Genomic DNA, 13,980 nt, shown 5'->3' with positions numbered 1-13,980 from the left:
TAGGGGTGAGGTGTGGGCGTCTGGAGGGCAGTGTGTAGGGGTGAGGTGTGGGTGTCTGGAGGGCAGTGTGTAGGGGTGAGGTGTGGGTGGCTGGAGGGCAGTGTGTAGGGGTGAGGTGTGGGTGGCTGGAGAGCAGTGTGTAGGGGTGAGGTGGGGGTGGCTGGAGGGCAGTGTGTAGGGGTGAGGTGTGGGCGTCTGGAGGGCAGTGTGTAGGGGTGAGGTGTGGGTGGCTGGAGGGCAGTGTGTAGGGGTGAGGTGGGGGGGCTGGAGGGCAGTGTGTAGGGGTGAAGTGGGGGTGGCTGGAGGGCAGTGTGTAGGGGTGAAGTGGGGGTGGCTGGAGGGCAGTGTGTAGGGGTGAAGTGGGGGTGGCTGGAGGGCAGTGTGTAGGGGTGAAGTGGGGGTGGCTGGAGGGCAGTGTGTAGGGGTGAGGTGTGGGTGGCTGGAGGGCAGTGTGTAGGGGTGAGGTGTGGGTGTCTGGAGGGCAGTGTGTAGGGGTGAGGTGTGGGTGTCTGGAGGGCAGTGTGTAGGGGTGAAGTGGGGGTGGCTGGAGGGCAGTGTGTAGGGGTGAAGTGGGGGTGGCTGGAGGGCAGTGTGTAGGGGTGAGGTGTGGGTGGCTGGAGGGCAGTGTGTAGGGGTGAGGTGTGGGTGTCTGGAGGGCAGTGTGTAGGGGTGAGGTGTGGGTGTCTGGAGGGCAGTGTGTAGGGGTGAAGTGGGGGTGGCTGGAGGGCAGTGTGTAGGGGTGAAGTGGGGGTGGCTGGAGGGCCGAAGGCAGATAGCCAGCAGAATCTGAAAAATAAAAAGAGAAATCGTAGTGAGCTGAACTAAGAAATTTTGGGGAAAATTAAAGAGAACTGATGTGTGTAAAACAAACTATTACAAATGGGGAACTCCAGAGCAACTCAGCTGAGCAGGAGCCTGGGCTGGGGCAGGTTCACCAACAGCTCTGGAACCTTCTAAACAAGCCACTCCGTGTGGAGGCTGGATGATTCTGACATTTGCGAGGCAGGTGCGAGGCAGGTGATGAGATCCTCAAGTAGCTCTGGTAAGTTTTGTTAACTCGGAGAACGTATCAAGTCCTCTTTGTGGCTGCGGCTTCCTCTCTTCTCTGAAGAGAAGAAGACAAGAAACACACAGTACAGATTCTTACACTAGAACCCAGATCAAGGATGTAGGATGTGCCCTCAGGGTGAGAGACACTAGGAACACGGGCAGGAGCTTGTGTCGGAGTCCTTACAGATCAGAATCGCTCAGGGGGCTGGGCTCTCTCTGGGTGCTACACTCATGCTCTTTGGGCCAATCAATAGGTTAGACATGTGTGCTCAAAGTAACATGCCTGGGCCCAGGTTCGCTCCACATCAAACTCAACACTGTCCTGGGAACACGCAGCTCACGAAGCTGCCGTAGCCCACTAACCTATCAATACTGGAAAAGAAAGGCACACGTGCGCATGCACACACTCTCCCTGAGAACGGAGAATAGAGCTTATTTTCAAATATGTATGAAGCATTGCAGAACTGACCATGTTGGCAGAAAAAAATGTTGTAGCCGGGTGGCAGTGTATGCCTGTAGAAAAGTGTCTAAGGGTAGCCTGGGTGAGCTAGTGAGACTTTCACAAGAGAAAAAGCCCCTGAAACAGGCTTCTCTGACCATAGTATAATGAAATCAGAAATTAACAAAAGTTGGAAAATTTTTAAAAAAGATGAAAAAAATTTCCCAGATCAGTCTTGAAATATAGAGATTTGAGTCTGAAGTTAAGCAACCAGTGAACACAGAGATAATGGGACCATTAAGACTCAAGTCCGGGAGGCGCTGCTGAGGTGCCCAAGAAAGCTCAGAGCTGCAACCGTGGCCATAACTTAAATACAATTAAAAATAACTTGTGAATTTCCTTACATTCAAACAGATTTCTAAAAGATAATCAGAAAAACCAACGAAAGTAGGTGGAAAGTTAAAAAAGGAGAGAAGGAAATATAGTAAGTTAGGATATTGAATAGGCATGATGAGAAATTCGGAAGTTTGTGCACACATGTGCAGATGAGGCTTGTGTGCATGTGTGTACACGACTGCTCTGGTGCAGAGGTGGTGGTGTAAATACCAACAGAACACAAAACTTAAGAACTTAAGAGTTAGTTACTTTTTAATGTATAGAATGATGTGTTCCACTATAGCATTTGCACATGCGCGCGCGCACACACACACACACACACACACACACACACACACACACACGCACACACACGCACACACACACTTCCAGTTGCTCACACCAACCCTCTGATTACTGCCCTTTGATCCCAAGCCCTTTAATCTCCTTCCTCACAAATGGCCCCTTTCTGCTTTCCTGTCTTACTCGGAGCGAGTGTATTCTACACACGAGAGAAAACATGACGGTTACCTTTCCCTTTGCCGGTTCCCTCTCTCGTACCCCGTGCTTTCAGATCCCTTCTTCTCCTGTTCACTTTCCTTCTACCTCCATGTCTATCCGTCTAAACCTAGATTTTGAAGCCAAGCATCGTGGCTCACGTTCTGTTCTCATCACTTGGCAGGCAGAGGCAGAGAGAATTGGCAAAGCTAGAGTCCTTCCTGGACTCTAGTGTAAGACCCTGTCTCAAAAAACAAACAAAAACAAATAAAACAAACAAGCAAAACCCTCACAGGAGAGAAACATACGGAGTTGGTGTTTTGGAGCCTGGCTTGTTTCACTTGACTTGATGATTGCTGGTTCATTGGTTTTCCTGCAAATGGCATGAGCCATTTGCATAACTGCTTTGAAAATCAAAACCAAGTGGATTTAAGAAAACCAGAGGCAAGGAGAGACAGTCTCCTCGATGGCACGGCCTCTGGGGATGGAAGCGAGGGTTTAATCAGCATCTCCGGAGCTGGGCCCCTGCGACCGCACAGACACAGGGCCCATGGCACTACAGACTTGTTGCATTTCTCTGGGTGTCAGGAGCGTGTTGGGGCCCCTCAGCTTTTATGGTGTGGTTCAGGAAGCTTAAGGAAGACCATCAATAAAAGGAAAAGCTTCACACTGTGCTAAAGGGACACTTTGATATTGCGGGGCGTGGGGGAACCTTTCAGGTGCTACTGGTATTTGTCCATTCTGCTAGCTGCTTGCTTCTTTTTCAGGAAATGGCAACTAATCAAAGTTATTCTTTCTTGGAGTTCCCCCGACTGGGCCCATAGTGGTTTCTCAGCAGTGCATTCTCAAGCCCAAGTTATTTATTCTAGAATAAAGCCCCAGATATGTTTATTACCATATTAGTGGTACCTGTGGCACCTGCTGTAGTGTGGATCCCCCATCTCAGACTCCCCGCGTCAGCACTGCTAGAAGGTGGTAGAAACTGAAGCAGGATCGGGCTTAGTGTGAGGAGGTTAGACGGTTGGGAGCTTGTCCTTGGAGGAGAGAGGGCCAGCTCAGCTCTTCTCTCCGCTTTTCACTTCCTAGTCACGGCTGAGCTTTTTCCCTGTCATGAAGGTCTGCTATGGTCTGTCACTTCATCACAGGCAGGGAAGTGTCTGCCTGACAATCCCGAGTCTCACGGGAGGGGCAGGCTGACTCTGCGCTCTGGTCTTTCTGGTTACTGTTTATTCAGATGTCTACACATCTCAGAGGTGGCCCAGCATCCACTCTTCAGGAGGGAGGCAGTGTTCCTTATCTCCTGCATTTGCAGGGCTGCCTGCTACGTGGAGCTAGCTGCAGCTCACACCCTGGCCAGGCCAGGCACTCAGCCCTCTGTGGGGTCTGTGCGGACCTTGTTGGTAGCAAGGCTCTTAGATATAGATATCCTGTGCTTCTCTATAAGAAATGTTCACTATAAGTGAGATCTGTGTTTGTCATGTGCATCTGTGAGGTGACCGCCTGTTAACGGGAGCTATTTACTGTTCACCAACACGAATGAAGCTGAGTTCCTCTGTAATACCACATGAGCTGGGCCTGATGGTGACTGCATGAACTCCCAGAGCACTGGCGGCGGAGACAGCAGGACTAGGAGTTCAAGGCCGTTCTGTGCTGCATAAGGAGTCGGAAGCCAGCTCATATACTGTAATGTAATACATTAAAAGGGTAGTACATCAGAGCCAGAGCTACAGCCTCGCACAAAGCCCACTGCAACCTCACACACACAGAATCACACACATAGAGTCACACACACATAGACACACACACACACAGAATCACACACATACCACACACACACACACACAGAATCACACACACACACACACACACACACACACACACTCACCCCACACAGCTTCTGCTAGGGCATCTGCCCTGCTGACTGTTTAATCTTGAGCAGATGCCACCCTTCGCTGGTCTTCGCTACCAGGATTGTTTCAGAGCCCTCACCTAACCCTCATTCTGCTCCTAAAGACTCGGCCTGCCTCGCCTGCAGCTGCCTCATGGTCTACTGTGGCACATGTGTTCCTGCCACAGTGCTCGTCCCGAGTCAGCAGAGCTAACTAGCCTCTCTGCTCTTTGGCTCATCAGTGCTGAGGACCTGAAGGCTTGCTGTGTGCACCAGCAACAGATCTGTCCTTAGGGTCGAGAACCGCAAAGCTAGTTACTTTGTGTCCTAGGCTGAAAGAAGGGTACACTCCTAGGCTTTAATTTTAGTGTCCTACAGGAGACGCCCTCAGGCCTGGGGAGGAGTTTAACTATATAGATGGGTAACATACGTAGTATGATGCAGTATATATTAGCTGACAGCAAAGTGACGTGTGAGGTAGGCTGACCTTCCAGCAGACATCCCAGGAGCACAGGACAAAGCTACTGTCAGTCTTCAGAGCAGGAGGAAAAGTACAGCCTCATGAGTTAAACATCTCCCCTCACGCTCTGCAGAGCTGTTTTCTATCCTGGAAAATGTCCCATGCTTTCAGGGCCCAGCCTAAGCTCCTGCTTCTTCTTCCAGGCTGAGACTGAGCTAATGACATTAGTTAGTTAAGGACATATTTATATAAATTACCAAGTTAGCAATCATCCTTTACTCAGAAAGCAAAGATACGCAGTGCTTCCACTTGCTTGCCTTCTGCGAGCCATTTTCTCGTATGGCCTTTGAGGTCAGAACGCTCGCTGGTGGCTTCAGCTTAGAGGACTCAGCCGGAGCAGCTGCTTACGTACTTCCTGATGCTGGAGATCTGGGCTCTGGAGTAGTGCGGCCGCCATCTATCTGACAGCCAGCCTCAGGCAGCACCACCCTAATTATGTCACAAATGGTGCCCTTCTCCAGATGGAGTCCCCCTCCCTAGAAAAGGCCTTTTCTGTGCTTTTTCCACTTTTTGACACATACCTTTCGAATCTGTTCTTATTTGGCATGATTTGTCATGTGTATCAATGCAGGGGATTTACTCTGAACTGACCCCACCAACCACAGGGGCCATTATATATACTGTACTGTCAGCCTGTGGGGGAGGTAAACACACTGAAAAGTGGCTGGGAAGAGCTCAGAATTTCTCTCTAGTTTTATAAAAAGTGTAAAGTAGCACTATTAAAAGATTTCTTTTGACAATGTCATGTAGCCCAAGCTGGTCTTGAACTTCTGGTCCTGCTAAACAATGAGACTGCAGGTGTATACACCATGCTTGACCCTAAAAGATGTTTAAAATCCTACTACCCAACACAGTCCATGCCTTTCTTGTCTTTTTAGTTTCTGTCCACAGTTACTCATATTTGTTTTTTACAGATTGGGACCCATCGTTTTGGTTTTTGTTTAAACTTGGCACATAAACACATTCCATGTCTTCATAATTTTCACCTTTAGGGCTTTTTAATGATTTCTTCATTATTGGACAGATGCCATGTACCCTAGCATCCCTCATGGTAATTATTAACCACTGGCAAACCCAACACCAACCCATATTAATTCACACAGTTAAGGCGAACGTGAGCTTTCATGTTCTGAGCATATGGTAATTCAGAGCTGAGGTAACTGTTCGCAGGGCAACAGGATTCCCTTATAGAGCATCTCTGTACCTGCTCCCAAGGCTGTGTCTTCCACAGCAGTGGCCTGGGACACAGGTCACAGGGGAACTGGGCAGTCGGACTGGCTTTACCCTGAAGGCTCACTCAAGGTTAGAAAAGGATCCAACCCCTTAGACTGCTGCTTAGACCAGTGAACGGTCATGTTAGTAATGCTGACATGGATGGGGGTGCAGCTCGTGGCAGAGTGCCCTCAGCCCTCGGTCTGTCTCCAGCACCAGGCGCTGGGGAGACCCTAATCTACAGAGGCATCTTAGGGTGTTACTAAAATGATGCCATTTATAGAGCCCTCGGTAGGGGTTAGGGGTACCACACAGGTGGGTGAATAGTGCTTGCCTAACATGCATGATGTCCTGGCTTCAGTCTCTAAACCACAGGAGCTGAGAGTACTGGCCCATGATGCAAGAGTCCAGGAGGAGTGGGAAGGAGGATCAGAGTTCAGGGTCATCCGGCTTGCTTTTCATGAGACCCTGTCTCCAAAAGCCAACCTGCCAGCCAAACAAGCAAACAGCAGTCAGATGTAACATTGCTGGAGTGACACCTGCAGCCGAGACTGTTGGCTGTAGCTTTGTGACAAGGAAGGAGCTGCCCCCCAGGAACCAGTGTGTTCTGTCTGTCTGGTGTGCTTCTTAAAGATTAATTCTTAGTTACTAGATACAATATTGTAAGTGCATCCATAGCATATAAAAACAGAATCTTTGGCGCTCGCCTTTAATCCCAGCGCTCGGGAGGCAGAGGCAGGTGGATCGCTGTGAGCTCAAGGCCAGCCTGGTCTACAAAGCGAGTCCAGGACAACCAAGGCTACACAGAGAAACCCTGTCTCGAAAAAAAAAATATCTTAAACCAATCACCTGGGAGATTCCTAAGCATACAGCCTCTCACTTCGTAGGATGATGGCAAAACCTACAACATACTTTTTAAGGCTCATCTAACAGAACTCAATTACCCGACCTAGGTCAGCCTCAGACTCGCTGTATTGCCAAGGAGCTGAGTTTGTGATCCTCCTCCTCTCAAGGGCTGGGATTATAGGTGTGTCCACAGCAGGTTTTATGTGGCCTGGGGATGGAAGCAGGCCACTGTACGTGCTATGCCTGAACTCCACCATCTGAGCCGTCCCCTGTGCCCCCAGCTGAGATCTTTTAAGAACATGCGTGCCGTGTATGGGAGAAAGAGATTTGAAATTGCTTCCTAGTGTCTCCTAAGAAAGTGTTTGCAGGAGTCAGCTGAGGGAGGAAGGGGTTTGAGCAGAGGAGATGGGAGGGGCTACTGACAGAGGAGATGGGAGGGGCTAATGACAGAGGAGATGGGAGGGGCTAATGACAGAGGAGATGGGAGGGGCTAATGACAGAGGAACACAGTTCCGCGTCCTTGGAGAGTCCGCAGCAGAGCAGGTGGCCTGGGAGGTGCATATAGGTACTCAGCGTCCAATTATGCTAATGTTGCCTGTGGGCAGGGCAGGGGCAGCCTCCTCTCCCAGATAGGACCCGCCTCTACTCTCACCTCTCTGCTTTTTCATTCACTGCCAGCCCCAGTGCCTTTCTGAGAGCGCCACTAAGGGTCGTTATTGAACTGGACTAGCTACCCCAGCTCCAGGCCGGTCTCCTGAGTGGCTGGGCTGGGCAGGTCAAGGTGTTGGAGCCCACACACCCCTTCCCCGGCTGGTGGTCTGGTCGTGGCCCACAGACCGTGATCTTTTCATGGGCTCTGGCTTGAATGGTGACTTGCAGTAGGAGCTTGCCACAAGGGTTGATATGGCATGAAGCTACCTACCTGTGTGCAGCCACTGGGTGGCGCTCCTGCCCCTGTCTGTGAGGTGAGGCCGGTGACAGACTTGGTAGTTAAGGCCTTGGCTTTGGACGTGGTGGTAGTTTTGGAGTTCATCTTTTTGTTGTTGTTCTGTTTTTCGTTTTTTTGTTGTTGTTTGTTTGTTTTCAAAACAGGGTTTCTCTATGTAACAGAGCTGTCCTGGACTCACTCTGTAGACTAGGCTGGCCTCGAACTCACAGAGATTCTTTTGCCTCTGCCTCTCTAGTGCTGGGATTGAAGGCGTGTGCCTCTACACCTGGCTTTGGGGTTCATTCTTGAACCTGTTCCCTGCAAGTTTATCCAAGGACAGCAAGATAGAGCCTTGGAACGCAGCACCCAGGAGCCAGCCAGTCGTCTAGCAGAGACTCAGATATACTGTGAGCCCTGTCCGTCGCGGCATGGTGTGCCTGGCCGTGGGGCTTTCAGCCCAGCCGCAGTGTCTAGTCTCTGGTTCTCGGTCATTTAGCATGTCCTCCTCATGACGTCTGCTTCCAGAAACTCCTGGCTTCAAAGCCTTCCCCACTCAGCTCCTGTCCATCTGACACTTAGACATTTTTAAAAAAGGATTCATTGTACATGCTGAGGGTTTGGCTTAGTTGGCAGAATGTTTGCATAGCATTCAAGAGGTGCATCCCTAGCACCGCCTTCACCAGGCGTGGGGGTGCCTGCAGGCAGCACCCCTCCCCCAAGAGGGCAGATGCAAGTAGACTGTGGCCTCTGCCTCTGACCTTGGAGCTTCCTGGCTCTCCCTTGCAGTTCCTGAGCAGAAAAGAGCTTGCCTGTACCGGGAGAAACCACCCCATCCAGACAGAGAGAAAGAGGGTGGGAAGCCATGGCAGCCAGGCCAATCCTGTCAGGTTTACCCTCAGCCTCCCTTGCTTCTCTGCCCTTGTGCGCATCGTCCACTCACTGGTCAGATGTGCTGTGACTTTTCCTTGTAGATGCTCCTGTGCAGGCAGAGGCGGCTAAGTACTGGTGTGCAGGCCTTTTGTGAGTCTGTCTCCCTGTCTGCCTCCCAGGAACCCCAAGAGCTTTGAGGTGTAGTAGCTCTCAGGCTTGCTCACCCTACACAACTGAAGCCTGTGCCCCTTGACCTCCACCTGTGTCCGTTTGGGGATAAAACGAGCTCCTAGTGAGAGGTCCATGTGGAATCACTTTTCATACAGGTCTGTGGTAATCTGTGCAAGTCCATGGTTCTCTCCAGTTCTGTTTGCTTGCTTGTGTATGTGTGTGGTTTTGTTGTTGTTGTTCAGGTTGACACAAGTGACTCCATTTTGATTCTTGCACCTTTCACATTCCAGATTTTTCTGTGAAAACATTGCAGTCTACTGTCCTGCTGTGAGGGTGTGGTTGATCCTCGATTGTACCTGTGTTGCATGGTGGAGTGGGTGGGTGGGGTGTGGGTGACTGATGAGTGAGTCAGCATCAAATCCCTGTAGCCACACCAGACCAACGGATTCAGGAAGATTGCTTCTCTGTTCAGCTCAGTGCTAAGACAGCCTTGTTTTGTCAGGAATTGTATTTCAGCAGATTTCTGACAGAAAGCAGGCACAAAGATTAAAAAGGAAAATGCAAAATAAAAATATTTTGAGCCAGCTGGGCCCGGTGGCACATGCCTGTAATCCCAGCACTTGGAGAGGCAGAGGCAGGCAGATTTCTGTGAATTCGAGGCCAGCCTGGTCTACAAAGTGAGTTCCAGGACACCCAAGGTTAAACAGAGAAACTCTGTCTCGAAAAACCAAAATCCAAACCAAACCAAACCAAAATTTGAGCCAAGAAACATTTTTTTCTATAGTCATACCAATTTTTACCAAAGATAATCAAAGATAAATCAATATGTTTATAAAAATAAATCTAGTTTTACCAGAAAACCATATTTAAAGAATATTTGTTGGGATGTCTATAGTAGAAAGTTTTGGTGTCTTTAAAAACTCAGTTATGTGAGCTGGGTGGTGGCGGTGCAGGCTTTGAATCCCAGCACTGCAGAGGCAGAAGCAGGCTGCTCTCTGTGAGGTTGAGGCCAGCCTGGTCTACAGATTGAGTTCTAGGACAGCCAAGAGAAACCCTGTCTCAAAAAACCAAACCACCTCCTCCCCAGTTACGTTATATAAACACATTTTTGTTTTAATCCCAGGTGTGGGATATGGTGCTGATTCAGATTGTCCACAGCCGTTGACTGTTTGCCTCCTGCAGGCTCTGAGAACCAGCTGCAGGTGGATTAATTCTGAGGACTCTGGAGAGAGGGGGTAAGTGCCCAAAGCCAGAGAGCGTCTGATGATCAGGACCCTAAGGACTGTGTCCTGCTCTGTGCTTCCCTGCACCGTGGTCATTATGAGGTGTGTTTCAGATTGCGTCATTATGACGTGTGTCTTGGATTGCTAGGAGTTGGACACGAGTTGCCCGTAGCCTTGTGCTGGCAGCCTGGTCCTCAGCTGCTGGTGCTTGAGTAGGTGGGGTCCGGATAGAGGAAGCCGATTCTGTGGGTACATGAGGCCGGGTGTTATGTAGCCCGAGCTGGTCTTCACTTGTTATGTAGCCAAGGATGACCGTGGATTTTTTTGACCCTCTGGCCTTGACCACCCAAGTGTTCCCTGGATTGCAGGGACCCTCTTGTCCCTGGTCTCTTCTGTGTACGCTTTCACAGTGGGTGAGCGGCTTCTCTCTCCTGTGCTTGCACCATAATGCTCCACATCACCACAGCCCCACACCAGGGGCCAAGTGCTATGGATGTGCACTTCTGGAGCAGTTAGGCAGAACAGTCTCTCCCATTCTGAGTGCTTCCTTCCTCCCTCCTCCTCCTCGTCCTCCTTCTCCTCCTCCTCCTCTGAGAGACAGGGTCTTACACACCCCAGCTGGCCTTGAACTACAACTGAACTCATTTGTTTTTGTTTGCTTGTTTGTTTGAGACAGGGTTTCTCTGTGTACCCCTGGCTGTCCTAGACTCACTTTGTAGATCAGACTGGCCTTGAACTCACAGCAATCCACCTGCCTCTGCCACCCCGAGTGCTGGGATTACAGGGGTGCTCCACCGAACCTGGCTGGCCTTGAACTCTTTATGTAGCTGAAGTACCTTGAAGGTACCTTGAACTTCTGACCCTCTTCCTCCACCTGTGGGCTGGGAGTACAAACACGTGTTACCATACCCAGTTTCTGGGGTTGTTTCCTGTCATGGATTGGGTCTCAGTGAGGAAAACTCATACTCAGGAATGCTTGCAGCTGGACAGCCGGTCCTGGGGGATGAGCGCCAATGGGAAGAGAGTAGGCTTGCTCAAGGGCTAGCACTGTGACCAGACCTCGAACAGCCTGTTGACTTATTAGTGCCTCCTCAGACTCAGGAGCACAAAGGTCTCTTAGTCAAAGCAAATGTTATCTTTGGTGAAACTGTTATTTTCTTAATAGTTAACACAATAATTCCTTTGTGTCAAGAAACTATTTTTACTTTTGGAGCCACAAAGTGAGGCTGAGCTTTTACACCAGTGTGGGTGAGAGCTGAGTGATAAACATCAGGGTTCCACATGTGGCAAGGGAAGTGCAAGCCGGCACCCTTGTGTGCAGGTTCCTGTGATAACGTGAACTAGGAAGGGCAGGTCCCTCCAGGCAGCACCTGTCTAATGACATGGGCTTTTGTGGGGCTGGTACTGATGGAGCTGTCACAGCCACACCCGAGAGATGGGGCTGGTACTGATGGAGCTGTCCCAGCCACACCCGAGAGACGGGGCTGGTACTGATGGAGCTGTCACAGCCACACCTGAGAGATGGGGCTGGTAGCTAAAGGGGTGGGAAGCAGATTAGGAACTGAGTGAAGACTCTTCAGAGGTCTTTTCGGGTGCTGGTGCGTATTGTGCAGGTGGTAGAACGCTGGTCTAACATGTAGGAGGTCATGGGTCTGACCCTCAGCACCACATACACAAGACATGATGGCGCATGGTGGTGGAGGTAGGACATCAGAAGCACAGGGTTGGTTGTCTAGCTATATAGCCAGTCTGAGGCCACCATGGTCTAGACACCCTGTCACAAGGAGGAGGAAGAGGAGGAGGAGGAAGAGGAGGAGGAGGAGGATAAGAAAATGACCACCATCACCACCACTGCCTCCTGGGAAGGATCTACGGGCTTGTTGCTCCCTAAGTGACTGTTGATCAGGCATAGCTGGTGTAGTGTGTGAACAGGCAAGGAGAGCGTGTGCGGAGGGAGCTTAAGGCCAGGTTTCCTCTTGAGGCTTTGTGAGGACTGGGCAAGATCACCATGCACCAGGTTGGGATTGGTAAGCACAGGACAGTCAAGGGTTTGGTTTGTTAATTAACTTTATTTTTTTATGCGCGCGCGCGCGCGCGCGTGTGTGTGTGTAATGTGTGTATGTAGTGTACTTTGATCACACCCTAACCCTCTCTTATCCTTCTTCCAGCTCCCTGACAGCCCCTCCCCCTCCCCACAGGCCTCCCTTCCACTTTCCTGTCCTATGATTTCTGTCTTGTGGGCCACTGAGTTTAATCAAGGTTGTGCATATAAGCCCGGGCGTGGAGCTCTGGACTTCCGCATGGAATACTCAGAAGTAAACTATACCACTGAAGACTCCTCCCGTCATTAACCACCAGCATTCCACAATTCCCTCATGGCCCCACCCCCAAACCATGCCCGAGTGTTGGTAGGCCCATCCCTGTGCAGGCCACACCCCCAAACCATGTCTGAACGTTGGTAGGCCGAACCTTGTGCAGGCCCCACCCCCAAGCTATGCCTGACTGTTGATAGGCCCAGCCCTCTGTGGGGGCGGGGATGGCGACAGCTGCTGCTGGCTGCTGTGAGTTACTGAGGGTGGTAGCCAGTCACTCTCAAAATATGGCATCTCAAAACCCTCTTTCCCATCCTTTGCTCCGTTGTGTTCCCTGAGCCTTGGAGGAGATAGAAGTGTCCCATTTAAGGCTGAACGCTTAGCAGTCACTTATTTCTATCACTGACTAGTGATGAGTCTTTGCCGTCACCTACTCTAGAGAAGCTTCTTTTACTAAAGCTGAAACCAACACTAATCTATGGCTATAAATAGAAATATTTAGAAGAAGGTTTGATAATGTGTTTATTTAACAAAACCACAGCAGTAGGTTCCTCGCTCGGGCCTGTGACCTCCCCAGCTTTGGACCAGCTTTTCAATAACAGGCTTGAGTTCCCTCCTGCGGACCAGGCCTTAAGTCCAATCAGAAAGTGGTTGGTTACCCTCACGGTAGTTATGTCACTATTGCTCTGGTGGGCACATCTTGCCTGGCAGGTCAGCGTGGTAACTTGCAGGGTCTGTAGCTGGATAGGACCGTTGATTCCCCTCCCCCGCTCCGCGCATGTAGCCCCTCCTGGCACTGTGAGAGCTAGCCAGCGGGGAGGAAGCTCTCAGATTAGTCGGAGCTTGATTTTTCTATGTCCTGTACACAAAAGTGCGGTGCCTTCAGCAACAGAGTCTTCCTGCCCATCAAGTTCTGGTGGGTGTTTGGGGGCCTCTGGGGTTGTTACCCATAAGGAGGTTTTTACCTCTATGCTGAGGGTCGCAGAGTCTTCAGAAGTTGAGCATTTGAAAATGGGCTTGCAACATTGATCTTCCTGGACATGAGTGTCCTGACATGAGAAAAGCATGCTGATGAGTATGGTGGCATTTTAAGAGCATGCTACTGAACATGGCAGGCTGTGGGGTGTGGGTGGTTTCATTCTCAGACCTGCTTTGTGAGCCCTTCCCGCTGCATTCTGGGGAAAGCCTCATTAAGAAAAAGATTTCTTCCGTGAGGTGAGGCCCAGGGAGCACATCCATTAGGGCTCAGAAGGCAGAGGAGGACGGCTCGGATGGCAGACACAACAAGACTCTGCCTCATACAAACAAGTCACCAAACAAACAGCAACAACAAAATAAAACAAGGGCTGCAGAGATGGCTCCGTGGTTAACAACACTTGTTAATCCTGAAGAGGATCCAGCCGAGTTTGGTTCCCAGCACCCCTAGAAGCTACAACCTCCTGTGACTCCAGTTCCAGGGGAGCTGATGCCCTCTTCTGACTTCTGCAAATCCCAGGCACACATGTGCTGCACATACATACGTGTAGGCAAAATATTCATACGCATAAAATAAATAAAATCTAAGATAAATAAACAAATAAAATGTTTTAAAATTAAGAAAGGTTTCAGGGGGCTGAAGAGCACTTTTGCTTTTGCAGAGAATCTTGGT

At 50.2% G+C, this 13,980-nt stretch overlaps 1 protein-coding gene and 1 long non-coding RNA gene across 2 annotated transcripts in view; one reads left to right on the top strand and one right to left on the bottom strand.

Annotated features, from left to right (window-relative positions):
- Nucleotides 1–13,980, top strand: part of LOC311602637 (UPF0739 protein C1orf74 homolog) — a 121,103-nt gene that overhangs the window by 29,537 nt on the left and 77,586 nt on the right. The window lies entirely within an intron of this gene.
- Nucleotides 331–3,637, bottom strand: LOC311595050. Its single transcript, XR_014778295.1, has 3 exons — nucleotides 3,272–3,637; nucleotides 878–1,105; nucleotides 331–786 (listed from the first exon to the last, which is right to left on the bottom strand). It is a non-coding gene; the product is annotated as an uncharacterized lncRNA (long non-coding RNA).

The sequence above is a fragment of the Acomys minous genome (genome assembly GCF_964271855.1).
Source record: "Acomys minous genome assembly, chromosome: 1".
NCBI lineage: Eukaryota > Metazoa > Chordata > Mammalia > Rodentia > Muridae > Acomys > Acomys minous.
The sequence above is the reverse complement of the archived record's forward strand: the minus strand, read 5'-3'. Positions and strand labels throughout refer to the sequence as shown.